The sequence below is a fragment of the Labrus bergylta genome, chromosome 19 (assembly GCF_963930695.1).
Source record: "Labrus bergylta chromosome 19, fLabBer1.1, whole genome shotgun sequence".
NCBI classification, from domain to species: domain Eukaryota; kingdom Metazoa; phylum Chordata; class Actinopteri; order Labriformes; family Labridae; genus Labrus; species Labrus bergylta.
Window position 1 is genome coordinate 15627822 of NC_089213.1, and position 19788 is coordinate 15647609.

Genomic DNA, 19788 nt, shown 5'->3' on the forward strand with positions numbered 1-19788 from the left:
GAGCACAAAAGTGACTGACACTGAAATTACCTCACATTAGCCTCTATTAAGGAGATGATCGAGGGAACATAGACACAGCAATGCAAGTCTGGGACATTCTCCCATATTACACACACAGAACCATAGAAATCTTCACATTCATTCATGCTTTATGACTTGATTGCTCAAATACACATTCCAAAAAAGCATTCCAACTTGGTCAAAAACACTTTGCCTAGGTAAAAACAAGATTTTTTTAAATCCTATCTCTGGCTCTTTCATTCATACTTAATCTTTTTTATGTCCCTTTTTTTTTGTGTGTTATTCTCAACTGGACAATTTGTGGTTATGCTGTAGGCCAAAGTTAAGTATTCTACCACGGGAACAATGCAATAATTGTAAATTTTGCTTTTTGGATGATGTCTGCAGTCGACTAACAGCAACTGAGACGTTGAATGACCTATTATGTTCACTTGTGTGGGTTGCTACTTTCACTTTCTTTTTGAAACAAACTTAAATCATCAAGAGGTGCCCCGGTGCACTTGAGCCTTTTTCCGAAGAAAATACAAACTAAAAAGGTTTAATTTTGCCCAAAAAAAGACAGATACTGTTGCATGTAACTTAACGATCAAACTGAGACTGCAGATATGTATGTATATGCCAACAGCCCAAGGAGTTATGAGCCCTCCCAGGGTCAGCACACAGTACAAACGCCTACTTATTTAGCTGCAGGTTTTACACTAACAGATTTTACATGGAAAGCGTTAAACCCTCTGCCAGGAGAGAGTGCTCCTATATTTTTTTGTGGCTTGTATTCCCACTCACTGCATTGCTGAACTCTTCCTGGATTTATTCTACACTCATCTACTCCATCAGCCCCGGCAAAATCACTTCACCACTCTCTGAATTCAGAGGTCAGAGGTTCCAAAGTAAATATTTTAACAGGCTCAATGCAGATAAAAGCATCCAGTTACTTACTGTATTCTTATTAAAATAATAAGTCTCTTTCATTCTAAACATGAGAGAAGAACCAATGATCAGGCTCTAACGATCAAGGGAAATGAACAAGTTACTTTTAAATGTTAAAATGTATGAACTATTTCTTCTTTTATGCAATACTTTTTTTTAAACATTGGATGCTAAGTATTAAGGTCAGTGCTTTATACTTTTAGGATTTTCAGCAGGAACATGGTCAACTTTTCTCTGTAGATGAATGTTGCCGGTAAATAAAATGTGTGAAACATTTTTTCATGATGCCACATTTTCTCCCCAGTTGCCTTTAATGTCCACATTTTTATTGAATCCAGAAAGGGCACATTGGGCTCCATTGACAAAACATTGTTTATTGCAGGGTTAATTCAATACGCGATACTTCAGAAAAAAACCCTACAAATCCCATTTAAAAAAAAGTTGCCATTGTTTCTTAATTAACAGTTTATGTAATGTGCTAGAGTTGGTAGCTTCTGTCAAGCAGAAGTAAGGGGGGCTTGGTCATAGTGAAACCTTTTCATATTCCACCTGCTGCTCTGCAAACTGGTGCAACAAAGTCAGTATTGCTGCTCATAATCTTACCAAATCTTGCCCTGACAATATTACCACTGATCCAATGAAGTAAGTTAAGTGGGGTCTGAGTCCTGTAGAGCATCATAAGTAACTTGTAAAAATGCATTGGAAAAATGAATTCCCCATTTGAGGGATTCCAGCACCAGAGGCTGGTCCAGTAAGAGAGTCTTGACCACCTGCAGGGTATTTTGCTGCCAGGCTTCTTTAAGAAATAATGTCACCACAGCATGGGATTTGGTTATCCATTCTATTATGCCTTGCCAAAATCCCAGCTTCAGACACTAAGTGAAGATCTTTCTCCTTTTTGAACTTTACAGCATTTCAAAAATATATTCCACCCGCTGTCATAAAGTGGCCTGCTAGATGGCGCCATTAGGCTCATAATGATTTGGTTTATTTCCTGTAGTACCTTTTTGAGTGGGTCCTGCCCCTCTGTGTCATGGGCTCAGATACCAGATGTTGCCCCCCTGTAGTGCCAGAAGCAGTATCAGTCACTACTGCTTCCTGATAAGGGCTATAAATACATTTTAATTTTGGGGATCAACTCAAATGAGTACTCCAAGGCACATATGTCCCTAGCTCAAGGAATCATAGCCTGGATCGTCTGATCTTCTTGGATCTGTGTAGCCTCAGATCTAACGAAAAGCCATTGATGAAAACTTCTATTGGCCCAATTACAGGAGGGTCAATAGTCATCAGTTTGTCATGATGTCAGCATGCCCAACAGCCTGGGAACATGAACATAGGTTGTCCATACAAATTACGTATCAAATTACATCACTTAAAATGAAAACAATCTCTTGGGAGCAGTGGATTTTCAATAAATCTAATCGGAGGTACACGCTCTCACATAAGATCACTTCGCACTTAGGCAACACTATCAATAATCGCATTAGTCGTTGCATGACTTATAGAACAACTTAAAAGAAATCCACCACTAACTGGCGGGACAATTGTGATGTTAGCTTGCTGATAAGTGCTACTTAGCCTAGCAACAAAAAACTTTGTTTTGACCCAAACACAGGCTACTCTTACATGATTAACTTGCTTTAAGCTTAATACAAGACCATACTTAGCATGCTATCCTAGCTTAGGTCCTAGAGCTGAAGTCCTCTATAGATATCTGCATTATTTATCCAAATTGAAAGTGTGAAGTGACACTGGTCTGACAGGTAGGAGTTAGAAATGCATTGATTGACTTTTAGCAACTCTTGCAGGATTAAAAATTCAGTTCTAACTATGCAATTGTACAACTTCAAGAAAAAAGTCACAGTCACATTCAGTTTAAACATGGTTTCACCCAGAAGACAAATAGGATAAGTGCACTGATGTACTTCCTTTAGGCTTATGTTGGCATGTTCCAATTGTCCAACTTTGTTGATATAAAATGCTATGCAAATTGGAAAATTGAATAACATCCTGTATTAAGTACTGGATCTGGGGATTGGAAACATTTGATAGAACTGGGGGGGTTTCTCAATCCATTTTCTGGTAGACTTCTCACAAATAAAGCCCTTTTTCAGAGTACTGTGCATCTGAGACATAGAGATCATTGAAGCAGGGAAGAGAAGTAATGTCTCACATAAAATGACCAGTGAGAACTACTTCTTTCCGTATCTCTTTATTTCTCACCATCTCTCTCCGCCTTTCGTCTGTCTCTTTCTCGGTTTGGTCTACAGCACAGTAGAGGATTTAGAGGGACACCAGTGCAGAGTCCAGCAGAATCGAAAAGAGAGATCAATATGGATAAACCTCCTCAAGAGTACTGACCTTTACCAACCCCACTATATTGTTTAATGTTCTGGACTGCACTTTAATGGATACATCATCACACACTTCATCACATCTTCTTGCTCTCTCTCTTATACCAAGTCCCCCCCCCCCAACACACACACACACACCATTTCAGCCCTTCCTCCATCTCCCAAGGGAATCTTTTTTCGATCTATAGTTACCAGTATCACTTCCAATCGCGAGCAGGGTCGATAATCCTATGATTGGTCGGGAGCAGAGGTGGAGATGTGATATTTTACTTTATTTTCATCTGACTGAAGTGTCAAGGGAATGAAAAAGTGTTTGAGAATCTGCCACTGACAGCTGAAGAGATCATAACATAAAGATGTTATGTAGTCCATTAAGCATTTAACATGATAGGCTACCATGAATATGGTATCACAAGTCTTGACTTTTGTGAATCTGCTGCCTTCATGGAGTTGAATTAATAACACTTGAGAGAACAGATAAAACTGTGAAGAAGACCAGTCATTCTTGATCTTGTCCCCACTTGGCTCTCTCTTGTCTCTTTATGGGAATACATTAAGGACAATAATCCTTTGATTGGCCATGTGCAAATGATGGACTTTGATTCATATTTTTGGGTGTAAATTAACCATACCAAGTACCGACTTTTATACTGGCAGCTATACAGATTGGTACAAAGACTGTAAATGGACTGATTGATGTTAAGAGCCTCTGTCATATTCTGGGATCACACTTTTACACGAGAGTATTTGTGATTTGAAGAGGCGTTTTGTGTTTTTTGCTATGGTGGGAACTGAAATTAGTACAATATGTGGACGTCCAAACAGTAGACTTATTTAAGTTAACAGAAAAGCTGTATGTTTTGTTGTGAGTTATGGCCTTAGTTCTGTTACATGGTTTCACATTGGTAAGACAATTGGAAGTCTATGAACTAATGGATCATGTTTGATGAAGGGTGAGGGCCCGAAACGTTACAGCTGGTAATTTTTCCATTAAATTAAATTTAATTGGAGCAGCTTCTGGTGTGCGGACTATTCTTTCTACTTTTGAATGTTTTTCTGTTCAAGCACCAGTACTTTTGTTTGCGGATGTGCATGCTCTTTGATATTTTTGTATGACGACTATGAATCACCAAATGTTTGGGGGGTTTTTTCAGCAAAAATTTAAAACATTCACTTAGTCAGAACTTCCTGCTTTTGCCATTTAAGAAAAATAATGTGTGTTTTGGACTGATTTAACAAAAAAAACACAAGTTAGAGACGTCCCTTCACAACATATTGATGTTTTACGTAATTTTGTGATAAATTATTATGAGAATAATCTCAAGATTAATCCCTAACCAACATATCCGATAGTTTCGGCCCTATGCTCTTTGCTCATAAAATGTCAACAAAGTCAAGACTTTTCTCATTATAGTGAACATGAAGTGATAATCTGTGATATTTTCATCGACAGAAAAATCATCCCACTCATGCAAGTTCATCAAATGGAAAATGCACATAAAAAAGCATCTCAGTGCTGGTCCTTTCATGCAGCTGATTCTATTTTTTGGTAACTGTGGTTCAGGAACGGCATAAGAATCCTACACAGTCTCAAGGTTTGCTGGTTATCTAAGGATAAGTTTGATTTGTTTGCCTGTATCCAACTGCTAAGAATAAAGCAGTGGCTCTAAATCCATCTCTACCACCTCTCTGCTCGAGGCAATTTCCTCTCTTTCTTCCAGACAAACAAACAGTTGATAAAGTAACATGTAGAAGGACAAAGTCCCATTTACTGCCTGCTGAGCGCTATCACTCAGCAGGCAGAGGCTTTTGTCAGCCTCCTCAACTCAATGCAATGAGCGGTGGGATACCCTCAATAAACACAGACGAGCATGAAGACAAGAACATATCTTATGAACATCTAAATGCTCACATTTACAATGGCAGTGCAGCTCAAATATACCTTGATGTGGCAAGCACACAAACATGATGAGTCACACCCACACACCTTACACAATAGGAAGTAAATATGGCTGATAAATAAACGTCGTGCAGTAAGCGGTTTTGAGCCTTACAAAGCAGCAGGCAGGGGAAGGGGATTGGGCCAGAGCCAGTTAGAGCCACAGGCTCCTTTGTCAGACTGAGCCGGGATTTAAGCCTGCTGGGAAGACTTTATGTGTGTGTTTGTGTGTGGCAAGGGAGCACATATGGTAATACGCTCAAACAGCTGTGTTAAGTAAAAGGCATGCACAAAAACAGTGGCACGGAAATGTTCGCCATCGACTACCGTCAGCTCTTTCGGTGCTGCGTATATGATTGAATGCACACGCACACGCACAAACTCACACACTCACAAACACTCACAGCTATTCCTCAGCCGTATATCAAATCTGGGCTTATAGCTCTCTGGTGCTGTCTATTTACTCCAGGGTCCATCTGGGAGAGCCCAAACTGATAGAAGTGCACTATAATGGACTTTTTATAAGCTACTGGACAGACAGACCCACTCCATCTCTCTCTCGCTCTCTCTCTCTCTCGCTCAACAGATATGAAGAGAGAAGTTGGTGCAGGACAGCATCTGCCTGGCTATGGGGGCCTCAAGGTCATTTGTTTGCCCTCAAAATGGATTTAAAATCTAGTTTTCTCAGCCCCACAGGCAGACTGCGGTTTTCGCCCCACACATTCACACATACACACCCGCGCATATATACACACACACACACACAGATCAACACAAACCCAGCTATAGCTTCAAACTGCCAAATTGGCTTTGTTTCATTTCACTTTCATTCTCAATCTCAAATTGCCCCTTTTCCTCTGTTTTTCTTTCTTTTATTGGATATTTTTCAAATCTTCAACTCCCACACCGCACAGTCATCCGGTCTATGGTTTTGCCCTCCCACCCCCTCACCCTCTGTCTTCCACCAAAGTCTTTCTTTTTATTCGGTACCATAACAAGATGAGAGTCTGGATGGATTTACAGTCCAGTGGACTCCCAGCTATGCTACAGAGCAAAAATCAAAGAGAAATCAATGCAGGGGATGGTCAGAACAAATCATTCAAAGGGGGGTAAGCACAACTACTGGACTGCATTGGCCTGATAAATTACAGACAATTACACCCATGGTTTAGCATGTTGTTTTTGTTGCAGTGACATCTGTATGCAGCATTTACATTAAGCCTGTGTAGCACTGTTTACAATCATGGTAGGGAGCATTTCAAATGGATCGATGTAAGATAAGCTTGAGCTTCTGGTGAACTTGTTGCAAAGCCTATATGCACTTTGTATTTCTGTTTCAGTCTGATGCACACTATTCAAAGGTGAAAGCATTGGCTCCAGATTTACTCAGCTGATTGTCTGTCAGTTCATCAGGGAAATGTCCTAAACAAATTCAATTCTTAAACTACACCAGATAGGAGTAAGATTATTCCGGCTACAGTCCTTAGGATAATCCTCCTGTCATCGAGATATTCAAAATACAAATTTCACACCATTCAAACAAATAATCACAAGCAAAACATATTTATTTTGACATGCTGGTGCTGTGTAAAGCTACTGGAACTCTTATTTAGTGTCATCGTTTGGCTGACCCAGTGGACAAACCAGTATGTCTTAGGTCTTTATGATCCCATCAAGTGAATGTAGGTGTAGTTTTCTGTAAATGAAAATCTCATTTAGCCGTTTAACATAACGTACTGTACTGTGAAAATGAAAACAAAGGCTTTTTCAATGTCCATGATATCAGCTTTTGAGGAATCCAACCTGGTTGCAGCTGTGACATACAAATACAAATAAAAAATACAAGACAGACTCAGTCTTCTTTCTGATGATCTTTTAATGCATTAGTATTTCTTTTCATAATCACTTCACTTATGAGTTGCGACAAGGGAACAATCAAAGTCAGTAGAAATCAGACTTTTCTTTTGTTGGGCTGGTGACGTTACTTCTAAATGTGGCCTGCATGAGATTCTTATGTGAACTGGAAGTAGTCCTAAAGTGACCGGCACGTGGAAAGGAAAAACAGAGACAACACAAGCGGCACATTAATTTTCATAAACAGGTTGGTTACAAAATGACCCTTGAAGTTTTGCTTGTAAGTGTCACCCCCTAATACTTACGAGGTCTAACACATCACTGTTCCTCGACTCACTGCCTCCATTGCTGCTTTCTTCCATGTTTATATTCATTGAGTGCAACAGACTCCAGCTCCCACCCGACCTGCCAACTCAGGTCCCTGACGTATGTCATTTACTGTAAGAGGGACGTCCAAGTTGCATGCATTCCAACCTGGCTGTTCAGACTGAGGACGCATTGCAAAAGATTTAACCTGTATTAGATTTCGGAAAATATGAAGGTGTCCACAAAACTGGTGTGAAAAGTTAAGACTTGACTTGTGCTGTTCAAACTGACATTAAAACAAAATCTGATCTGAGTCACACATGAGCAAAAAAAAAAAAACATATTAAATTCACTTCTTGCCTGCTGTGTTATTGTAGCCTTAATGATGACTTACCAGCTGACAATGCTGGTAGAGTTTTGCTACAAGCATGGATAAGAACAAAATAATTCATCCAAAATATTACACCAAGAAGGAGTCCAACTTTTATCTTTTTTTTCCTGTAAGGATAATGAAGCACATGATTAGGATTTTGTCACCCAAAAAGAATCTTTAATCTCTGAAAAAGATTGAAGACTATAAAGCTGCTCCAGGAACTCTACAATACATGTCACATGTCATCGCCTTCTTTTCTACCGTCCTCTTTTCCCTGCTTCACTCAATGTCTACCCTGTCTGGCTCTACGTTTCACCGTGTTGATTTTCACATGCAGAGAGTGATATGTATGTACATGACACAGCCACACGAAAAGATCGATTACTGCACACATTTTGCCTCTGCAGTGCCCATAGTTGCCATAGCAACATCGTCATGCTGACGCCGTAAAGGAGAAGAAAAGGGGCGAGGGTGGCGGTGATTGTGTGTGTGTGTGTGTGTGTGTGTGTGTGTGTGTGTGTGTGTGTGTGTGTGTGTGTGTGTGTGTGTGTGTGTGTGTGTGTGTGTGTGTGTGTGTGTGTGTGTGTGTGTGTGTGTGTGTGTGTGTGTGTGTGTGTGTGTGTGGAGGGGGGGTTGCAGAAGGACAGCGGGAGGGTGGTGGATTATAAATCAGTGTCCACACGCGGTCATCAGTCCTGTGTCTGAGCGGTGAGTGGAGGAAGCAGACGGATGTTCTTAGCCATAGTGAAGGGCAGCTGCTGTGCTGGAGTTATTAGACTAGAATTGCTTTCTTTTTTCATGCCTCTTTTTCACTTGTTTAAAGGAGCAACATAAAAGATATCTACTGAATTAATTCATGAAATGATTTTACTATATGATCAGACATTAAGGAAACATGCCATGTTGAAGTGCTGTCTTCTGTGACAACAATGAAGCAGCCAGTACGTCCTCCTTCTAAGTTTTGTTTCCGGTGCAGAAGGGTTTGTTTTTGTATTGACCAGACAAGATAGGCGGTTTTGAGGCACCCCCACATGGCCGTTTTGGACGCCCTTCGGTTTGTGGAGCAGACGGCAAACCAGCAGGTGTTGCGGTGATGGAATCAGATATAACTGATTCTACCGGCTTAGCATTTTTCTTATAAGCTCCAGAAACGTCGTATAACTAGGATAAAGATTGAAGATGCTTTTGAAAAATGGAGAGAGGCTAGAACGCAGATAAGTTTCAAGACCGATGCAGAGCTGGCTAAACACTGAAGCTTTCGTGTCCAACATGGCAACCAGCATGGACATCAACTCTAGTGAGGAGGTGGCGGACAGAGACAGCTCTCTTCAATGTTTGAATTGTGACTGAAGTACCAATTTTAAACACTATGTGTCAGAGTTACTATAGCTCCTTTAAGTTCTTATATTAATACATATGTTTATTTTTTTTCCTTCATCTTTCATTTGTGTTCAGGGACATTTTTACGCGGTGGCGAGAGATGTCCAATTCTTCCTATGAAAACAGAATCGCTGTTATTGGCTTTCAGCACAGTCAGAGGAGGGACAATGTGCTGATATTGAACCAAATTGTTTTTGTTACATTTCAGTGTAGCACTTTTTTGGTACCACTCTGTTGTGTTGTTTTTGCAATTGCTGAAAACCATTATCATCTGAAATATACCTCAATGTTAATAGTGAAAGTAAATACCATCTGTGAAGACAGAAAAAGGTAATAAATTCATATATTTGTATGTGTTACACATATGTACGCAATCCCTGCAGAAGTCAGTGCCCGAGTGGCCCCTTCTTGTATTCGCAGTACCTGTATCTCCATCGAGTGCAATAACACACATGTTAATGCTGCCCGTTTATGTTCATTCATGCATGGCCTTGATTCCACTTGTAATCAACAATGAAAGCAGCCTGAGCACCCTGCTAATAAGAGAACCATGTGCAATGTAAGATCGCTGCCAGATCTGCACACACAGTGAAATGCATTCATGCAAGTGTTGCTTTCGTATACACACAGACACACACACGCTACATTTGCATGAGCACTTAGCTCGCGGGCCGAAGCAGCCCTGAGCGCACTCTGGCAGGTGTTTCTCATGAATCACGGCGGAGTAGCATGAGAAGGGGTCTAGTATTACTAGACTTTGGATCTCTACTCGTTTGAGCGGGCAGAAAGAAACGATACTCTCACGCTGACTCTCGCCCTCAACCCCTCCCCTGAGTAAACCAACACTCGCACACCACTTACCTCTGTTCCGTCAACTACCTTTCATCAGAGCGAAGGGTTCAGCGCAGCAGGACAGCGGGGGCAATCATTGGGGCCATGCACACCAACGGGCACCTCAACAATTGTGCTCAAATAAGCACACACACAAACACACGGACACACAAACACGTCTCAGCATAGTTTGGCCTAGCTCCAGTCTACAAGAGCTGAAACAGTCCCATTTTCTACAATTCATTTTCTTTTAGGGGAGAGAGAAAGGTGAATCCTTGTGAGAAAAACACTAATAAAGCAGGAAATTGAGGTGGATCCTTAAAATAAGCAGCAACTCAGCAAGTTGGTCGCATAACCAGGCTTCAATATCAACCCTTTGAACCATCCAAATCAGACGATGTCCTAGATTTCTACATTGTTACATTCTTCTTCCTGCTGGGAACGGGAAGGCTGAATTTGCAGTAAACAAAACTGTAACTTAGAATATATCACCTTTGTCTCATTGTTTCTGAGTTTTCATGAATGGATGGTCTCTGAGATTTTTGTAGATGTATACACTTTTATTCCACTGAAAGATGCAGCTCCGTTTGGACGTTTCATTAAAGAGTATGTTCTGTTCCAGACAAGTAATAACCCTTAGCTTGAGCACTATTAGCTTACATAACATAAATGAATGTTATTTAACCTAATGTCTCTAGTTCTCTAGACAGGAACAGTATAATAACTAATACACAAAGATACATTCTGTGCCCCTTCACACAAACACACAACCATGACTTCATGGCAGTGCATTCAAAAACATAAAAGAAGCATATTGGCTTGTACAAACATACTCCTATCCACCCACATGTTATTACCTCCTGCCTGTACAGGGTGACCTTGAAAACTTTTGCAGAGGAATCAAATATGGTTGAAATACTGGAGATGGATTCTTAAGTAACCAGCAGTTCAGGTCCTCAAAGTGGTGGTGAGAATCTATAAAGCCAACGTAAATAACTGTGGAAATAAACTGCACAGTGACATATTGAAGGCTCCTACAGTATCAGGGCTGCACTTATGAGGAAATGTATTGCGTCATTTTGCATAAATAAAGAAAATCATTAGTTGCGGCACAGCACTTAAGTCAGGCTTAGATTTGCTGATTTGCATCAGCTGCATTTGGCAGTTCACTGTATCTAAGTCACGTCTTGACGGAAATCTTGCAGTCCAGTTTGGTTTGAAATAGGGATGTGCACCACGAGCCAACTTAACAATTAAACACTGTCGCCCTCACTACTGGGCAACAGAATTACTGGTCAGTTAAACAAGTCATAGTTATCTGTATTTGTTGGCCCGAAATGCCAGTCTAAAGTTGTAACCAAGTTGTAACACAGCCACCTGACACCAGTTTGGGCTGTAACCACATTGGGTGTTGCCATGGTTATTGGTCCTTCTCTCACTGCTCTACTGCTGGGATGTAAAACAAGCACTGTGAACGGATAGCATCTTGTAGCACTGAGTGGTTTGGCAGGATTTTGATATACAAAATGGAGATAAAGTTGTATGTATGATGTGTAAAGTAAACCTGGCATATAACCACTCCACAAGAGCAAAGTATAACCACAATTAGCACAGGCAAGTGGACGTTAACTTGCAAGGAGAACCGAATTGTGGTGTTGCTAGCACAGCTAACATTAGCAACACTGTGTAGGTTCTCTGTTTTGAAAGAGAATTCAAGGGAAATTGCAGGATGGTGACAGATGGTGTCTCAGACCACCACCACTTATGAGGGATGTTTTTTTTTTAACCTTTAATAAAATGGCTTCTTCATCACCCCTTTCAAACCAACAGTCTTCCCTGGCCGGGATGTGCACCTTGTCATCTTCAAAGGAGTGTCCTTTTCCCTTCAAATGTACAGTATGTGGACAGCAGAATCTTGTCCTGATGAGCTAGCTCTCCTGCTGCGCCACGTGTTTGTGTAGTGGTTGTTTAGTCTCTCCAATGTATGAATCCCTGCATTCCTCATTGCACTGGAAAGCATAAACAACATAGCTTAGCTTCTGTCTGAGAGTTTTGTCCTTGGGGTGGACCAACTTCTGCCTAAAGGTATTGGATAGTTTGAAGTGTACCACGATGTTGTGTCAATGAAATATCCTCAAGTTTTTCGGATAATCCAGACAAGTATGTCATTTCTGCTGTGACATTTGTTTTTCAACTCCTTTTGTTGGTGTTGTGTTTTTTTGGATGTCTTGACAAAGGCCCAGTTTGGGTAACCACATGTATTAAGTGCTTCCCTACGTCTTGGCAAACAAATTTGACAATATTTAAACACAGACCCTGTCATCCTGCTTGGTTTAAATCAGCCTATCATATGATGATAACTGCACAATAAATTCTTCCTCTTAGAATTTTTTTTGTGAGTGTTTTCTGAATTTCAATGTCCATTTAATAGACTGGGAAATTAGTCACTAGGAACATGCCAAGAAAATTTGTTGAAGGGAAGCCACATATATTTGTAAAAAGTTCATAAAAGCTTTGCCATTTCTGTCAGCCCAATAAAGAGAGAGAGAGTACAATTTTTACATGCTTCTTTTTTTGTAATAGTTGGACTGACCATTGACCATGCTTATGCGACACAGCTTTATCACGTTTTTTCCACTTGGTGAAAAATTATACTTGCCCAAACAAGTTAATGCAAATTTACATTCAGTGATTCATTGTTGAATGAATTTGGCGTCTTGTTGCTGCTTTGCACTGACTTTGTAGGGAACAGCAGTAAAAAGAATGAACCCCTTTTTTTCCTTAAGAGTTCATGAATTATTATCTGTTTCAACACATTTGTATCCTGACTTCCATCTTTTATTTCTCGTGTAGGAAGTACAAGTGGTATGTACTGTAGCTCTTCCCCAGTAATGCAACCTAAAGCTCTTTAAACTACTGCCACTATCAGCCTGTCATACACATTCCCACACTGATGGGGGAGGCTGTCATACAAGGTGCAAATCTTCCCATCAGGATCTAATGTAATTCATTCACACCCTGACATTCACACCCCATGAACTATGCTTTTTTGACACTTTGACACCTCTACGTGTGAAACATTGGAGCTGAGGGTCTTCTGATTGGTGAACCACTCTCCCCCTTAGGCATGGGAAATCTGCAAGATTTACTCGGACTTACATCTGGAGTAATGAATAAGGTTTGGGTTATGCCGCAAAGCTAGTTTTTGCTAAAAGTTAATGATATTTCTTTGTAATATTGGCAGCATCACGTTTCTTCCAGAACATGCAATGCTGTTTCAAATGACTTTGAATTTAACTTTCTTCAGACAGACTGATATCTTTGTTCAGGGAATCAGTATTTGGCACTTCCTATTCAGGGGAATTAAATGGATCACAACTAAAGTCTTTCTAAATTCCTGTTTTCCATTCTGGTGTTTTAGAAGACTAAGTGGACATTTATTCATGTATGATCAAGTACTTTCCATTAGAATCCATATAATATGGTATATTCTCTGATGACAGTTTAAAACTGTTCAAGATGTTACCTACTATACACTTAAAAAAAAAATTCTTGCTTAGGGTGCACTTTGAGCCTCTTGCACATACTCATCTGTAATATGCCTGCTGGGTAGGGTCGAAGTTTTACCGGGATGTGAAGCATTAATCACAGCAGTCCTCATTCTCAATAACTCTCGATTTTGGCAGAGAGGAATATCTGTATATAATAATATATGTGTGGCATTTATAAATGTGTCTCTGGTGCTGTCGTTTGGCAATTCCCCCCCCACCCCCGGTGTGATAGAAAGAAGAATTTCACAACACCTGCAATGGATTGCATTCGGTAAAACTGCAATTGTAACTTTGAGCTTGTATAAGCTTTATGGATGGAAAAAAAGAAAGGATGGCTGACAATGTTGAGATAACCCTGACACTACAACCAGAGGGAAGTAACATAAAGACGGAACGATGGGACACAAGGACAGTTGATAGATACTGCAGAAAGACAGATCAAGGAAAACGTATAAAACATTCTTTGACCATCTAGAATATTATTGTATTTATTACTTTTGAAAACTTTCAAGTAATTCAGCAACTAAATGCTCTCGCCAGATTGGGTGCCTAGATCACTTAAGGGGCTCTCAACTTTTTGTTGGTCAGGTTTTAGATTTGACTTAGAGATATATTTACGTTGTGTTTTGTGCTGCTGTTGAACTAAATTGCAATTTACAGACATCTAGATATTCAGCAGGTTATTGACATAAATGGGGAAGGGGGGGACAAAAGAAACAATTCCTGAGTTCTCAAAACCACAAGGTAGGTCAGCTACCACAACAATCATGCAGCAAATCAAATTATCTATAAAAAAACAACATAGAGGTCACCATGACCTTTCTAAAACTAATTTAGCATGTAATCATCTGACACAATTGTTGGTATATTTTGCAGGCATTAACAGGACAGCTGAAGAGAGAAAGGACATATAGGGGGGAGAGCATCAAAGGGCCAAGGCTGGAAGTCCAACCTGTAGCCAATGCATCAAGGACTGTATAGCCTAACTACTGTACATGGAGCGACTCCTCTCTGCACTACACACTGAGCTAAACTGGCGCATCAAGGAGGCATTCTGGTTTCTCTTTGTAGTCTGATTGGTATTATCTACCATTGTTCAGCAGGCAATAGCTGTATACAGTAAAATAGTCAGTGTATGGAACAAAAGGGGTCGGAATCCATTGGCCGTAATGCAATCCTAGAACCCATCGGGTTGTTGGGTTCTGACAATGATTTAGCTTTAATGTATCTGTAAACAAAATATCTGCTTGCAAATGAATCTGACAATGTACCTTTACAACTCCTATTTATTATCCCATCCCAATTGGCTATCAGCACTGAAAAAACATTTGTGAAGCGTGGAAAAGAAAGTCTTGGACTGAAGTCTTTTATGGCTAATGCTGGCAACACCGGAAGCCCAAAAAAGTTTACTGTCCCTCCCAGAGGCTGTAAGATTGTAGCCAATGGGTTCAGAGATTGTAACCTTTACGGGGCTCATGTTGGACTAAAGAGTCTAAAGACTCCAAGACCCAGATGGAGGCCAGAAGCCTGAAATTGTTATGCCTTTCAATAACATTCTTTGTACTACAAGTGTTGCTGATGTTTTCACCTCTTCAGACCATTGCCCCACTCAGTGCGTCTTGGAAGAAGATGATATCTGCTGGAGGTATATACTTCTAGAGTGATGTTTTAGACTGCATTTGTTTTGGCAGGATTCCAATAAATACAAATCAACTGTGAACCGAGTGTGTGTGATCAGTGTATTAATTGATACCAAATGTGGTAACCATCGTGTAAGTATTCTAGTTTAGGTATTTCATTGGTTTATTAGAGAGTAGGGGAACAGAAAGCAGTTTTGTGACTGATAATAATTCATCACTTTTTGGGTCAGTCACCAGAATTTGCAGTGCTGATGCTGCAGGAGGGCATCACCTAAAACGTATAATGAATGAGTTACCTGCCATTCCATGCTAGCATACACCATCATTTGTAATGAGCCACTAGGACCATGGACAACATGACACACTATGTCTCTATTTTTAACAAGGTAGTGCCAAATTAACCAAACTATACTACTGTTTAAACAACCACCTTATTTAATCATACTTATAGGCAAAGATCTTGTGAGGTTGTATTATATTTACTAGTCCTGGAAAGCCATACACCCCCCATCATCCATCCTCTATCCTCCACCCTCCCAATGATCCCTGTCTCCTCCTCTTTATGCCCTAGTCTCCTATATTATTACCCTCTCTCTCTCTCTCTCTCTCTCTCTCTCTTCCTCTCACTCCCTCTCAATGTGTCTCCGAGGAAAGTAAAAAAAAATTGCAGACACAGGAGTATGGCCTTGACCTACAGCATAATACTTCCTCACACCTCCTCAGTGTGCAATAGTCCACACACAGCAACACACACACACACACACACACACACACACACACACACACACACACACACACACACACACACACACACACAAATGGCTAGCATTGAGAACAGTCTTCCCCTTTACAGGGGCTCAAGGACTAGGCCTCATCAGTTCTTGATATGCTCGTTCTTACCTTCTCCTGCCCCGCTACGCAATGTCTTGACGCAATTTAGTCCAAGGAGAGAAAAGGTGTTGTGCAGATCCAGCTTCAGGATAAATAACTTAAAGGCCGTAATGCCACAAGGCTAATCGAGCGAGCAATGCAGTCATGCAGCATTCAGGGGTGCAATCTGCTAAAGAGTTAATTTCAGCCATGGAGGTCAGCAGGGGTAATCAGAGCTGTGCTTTTCTTTTTTTTTTTTTTTTTTTCTCAGGGAGAATTGCTGTGTAATACCCACCAAGTATAAGGTCGCCGTGGGAATTAAAACGCCCCTAATTTTCAGAGAACAGCATGCTTAGCTAAATGATCCTGTCTTGAATCATCAAAATAAGACTCTGTCCTAGATTTCCGTATGGGAAGTGGAGCCAAAGCAAAGTCTGTGTGGGCGTGCAAACGTGCGTGCATGTGCATGTTTTTTCAGTGTGTATTAGTGTGAGATGTGACAGGAAGCTTTTTTTTTTCTCTGAATAAGTTTAAGTGAGACGTGATTAAAATAAAATTAAATAAATGTTGTTATAGTTTTTCCCAAAAAGTTTGTTCCTCTATGCCCTCATTTGCTCTCTGGCATATTTCTTCTTGCATTTATTCTCACTTTTACTTTACTTTAGAGAGCAAACTTGTAGATATTCAACAGATATTCAGATGTTACACCATCTGCCATTCTAAAAAAAAAAAAAAAAAAGCCTTCTACTGTTAGAGCAGTAATTTCCTTGGTGTTTCTATCCTGGAGCAATAATTGTGAAATTAACTGTAAATAAAAGTACCCTTTAATGTGAAGAGGTTGTTATACTGCCGATCCCACTGATAATCAACCTCCTAGTCTGCCGTAATAGAAAGCTCCTTTGCTATTTGCAATGTATTATTTATGTTAAATGTGATAATGAGGTTAGGATGTCACCCATATAAAAACGTGGGCAGTTGCTTGTTAGTTCAAAAGTCTCTGACTCTTCCTCAGAGATGATTTCATAATAAAATCCGCACATAAAATAGCAGAGAGATGTGGTAAATAAGTGCTTGCTGTAGAGTCAAATGCAAAGAAATGCAATGAGAAGTCCATGTCGCTTAGTTTCTGCTGAATGAGGCAACAGATTTGTTGCTGTCATGTAAGAGCCTTATGATTTTACAAGAATCAAGGTTTAATCTCCATACTTCAGTCTAATTATATACGTCACCACAAGAGAAGGGGGGTAGTCACTGTGGCTTTGATTCTACAGAATTTAATGAGCAACGTAGAGAACATCTCTACATCTAAAGTGTTTCTTGCAGCAACAAAACATGTATTTTTAGGATTCAGTCATCCAGTGGGATTGAGGCATATAGCAATTCTCCCCCCCCCTACTGTGGTACAGTACAGGATAAAAAAAAAATGTACAGTGTTCTCTTTTCCTACAGTTTGCCTTGCAGTACCATAAGACATTTCAAGCATGTCCCAGTGGGAGGCATAACCCTAACCCCTGCAGTGTTAGAGCCATACGCAATTCACTGAGCTGCATGATCCTGTGCTGTAAAGAATAAAGCCCACAAGCTATTTATGCTGTTGGAAAAGAAGACTACAGTGTTGTTGTCATTCTTTCTCACATACAAAAACTTTCAATTCTGAATCTCTTGTAGCAGCATTTGGACGTACATAATTAATACATCAAGGATTGATCAATACATCAAAAAGGGGTTTTAGAGTTCACTGTAAAAAATAAGTGTTTGGCTATTTATCGGACAGTAGTTTCATTTCAGTGACAATAAATAGGAATTCAGGGGTGAATCCTGACTTTGTTGACTGATGTTTCTCAACTGGAGCACTGAATTATGCAGGGCTGGCAGGATCTGGAGAATATTTTTTTTTTTCAAAAGTCTAGCTTATAGAGACAAAGAAAGTAAATGTACCACATTTGCTCAATGACAGCTATGAGCAGCCTAATGCAACAGAGCCCAAATAGTTGCTTTTACAATAAGTCCTTCCTCTGACAAGGCAAATAGCCAATAAAGGATGTTTGGATGGCACTTGAGATGGCTTATATGAGACTTCATCTGCTGGCCATCCCCTGAACTCGACCTTGTATGGATGAGAAAACACTTTGCTGCTGCTACTACTATTTGTTTACAAGCCATCAATCAATCGTTTTTTATTAATATGGTGGAAAATAAAGACGAAAGTAAAAAAATGACAGAAAAGAGCAGAACTAGAAAATACTGTTTGTAATATTATGAACACATGCAGCTTTATTTTACCAATAAGATAGCACTTGGGAAAAGTAGAATGAAAAATCGTCCTTTTACGGAGCAGAAATCTTGAACAGAAGCAAACTCATTGGTAGACAACCATCTCCCGGGACTGAATGACTTATTTTGTTGGTTGGTTAACATCGCATTGTCTGTTTAAAGACGAAAGTCATACCATTCAAATGTCTATTTCTCAAGAACAACCCATCAGCCATCACACTCTTGTACCCAACCTCAGTATCTCCCCTATCACTGTCAGTCACTCTTGGCACCTGCCTACGACACATCCGTCCATTACTGTTGCATCATGGCTGTCTTCCTTTCGTTGCTGTCACCAATTCCTGGCTACCGGTAGCCCCCTTGACCCATCCTCCGCTATCTTTTATCCCATCACCTCTCTGTCAATCGCTTCATCTCCTGCCGACCCCCTCAGCAGTCATACCTTTGAATGAAACTGGAAATCTAATATCACTTCCTCTGATCTTTGCTCACCTCCATCATTTCTGCCCCCACTTGCCTTGCCTTGGCCGTCCAAAAACTGAAAATATGAACCGCACAAGCTTTTCACCAGCCTGCAGATTGGATTTGTTTGGTTATTTGCACAAAGATTGCATGGCTTCTTTTGCAAAACAACAAAGAAGAGACACTTTTTTATCGCAATGGACCTAAAAAACAATTTTTTCACTGATGAAGGCACATCTCAAGCCAATCACTATCGCTACTACCGTCATAGTTTCAGTGAGTTTTGTTAGTAGTCTTGCTTTTTTCTTCAGGACAAAATCGTGTTATACCAGGGAGTGTTATAAGCAATACAAGACACAAAAACAAATTATCTACTACAATGCAGCCAATACTGAGCTTTGCTTCATAGTGCAGTGTTACAGATTGCGCAGATTGGTGCACAGGTTTTGGTGTAGAAATGAGATAAGACAGGACAAGAAATCTCTGGAAACCCCTATGTTTGATTGAAAATGAGTGTCTGCAAGGCAAACTAAAGATTGCCTCGAATCATGACAAAAGAAGGAAGTGTGAGCTTGTGCGTTTATAAAGTCCAGGTATGTGTGTATTCATGGCTTCTCTTTTTAGGCTATATGAGAAACCCGTCAAATAATATTATTTCTTCAAACATGTCCTAAAGAAAGCTGCCAGCAGGCGAGATGGAAGCAGTTGAACTTGCCTTCAACACATTGCATCATTGCATGAAAATTCATAGTAGCTCAGGGTTAATACTTTTTATACCTTGTCAACTTGAACTTTGAAGCCTCTTTTCTCCCTTTTCACCGTCCATCTTTTCCTCTTGAATTAGAAATGAATGGTTGCACCATCGCAGTACTGAAGAACAGTACTGTTTTTAAGCACTTATATACCCCATTTTATCTCTCTTTTATTTACTCTAGCTGAGCTATTTTCCTCATTGAGAACAAGCATCCAGTCATCCTACATCCCCAATTACCATTTGTGGACT

At 40.2% G+C, this 19788-nt stretch overlaps 1 protein-coding gene across 6 annotated transcripts in view; it reads right to left on the reverse strand.

The window, feature by feature from the left end:
- adgrb2 (adhesion G protein-coupled receptor B2) overlaps positions 1-19788 on the reverse strand; it is a 229502-nt gene that overhangs the window by 118640 nt on the left and 91074 nt on the right. The gene's annotated exons all lie outside the window — the stretch shown is intronic.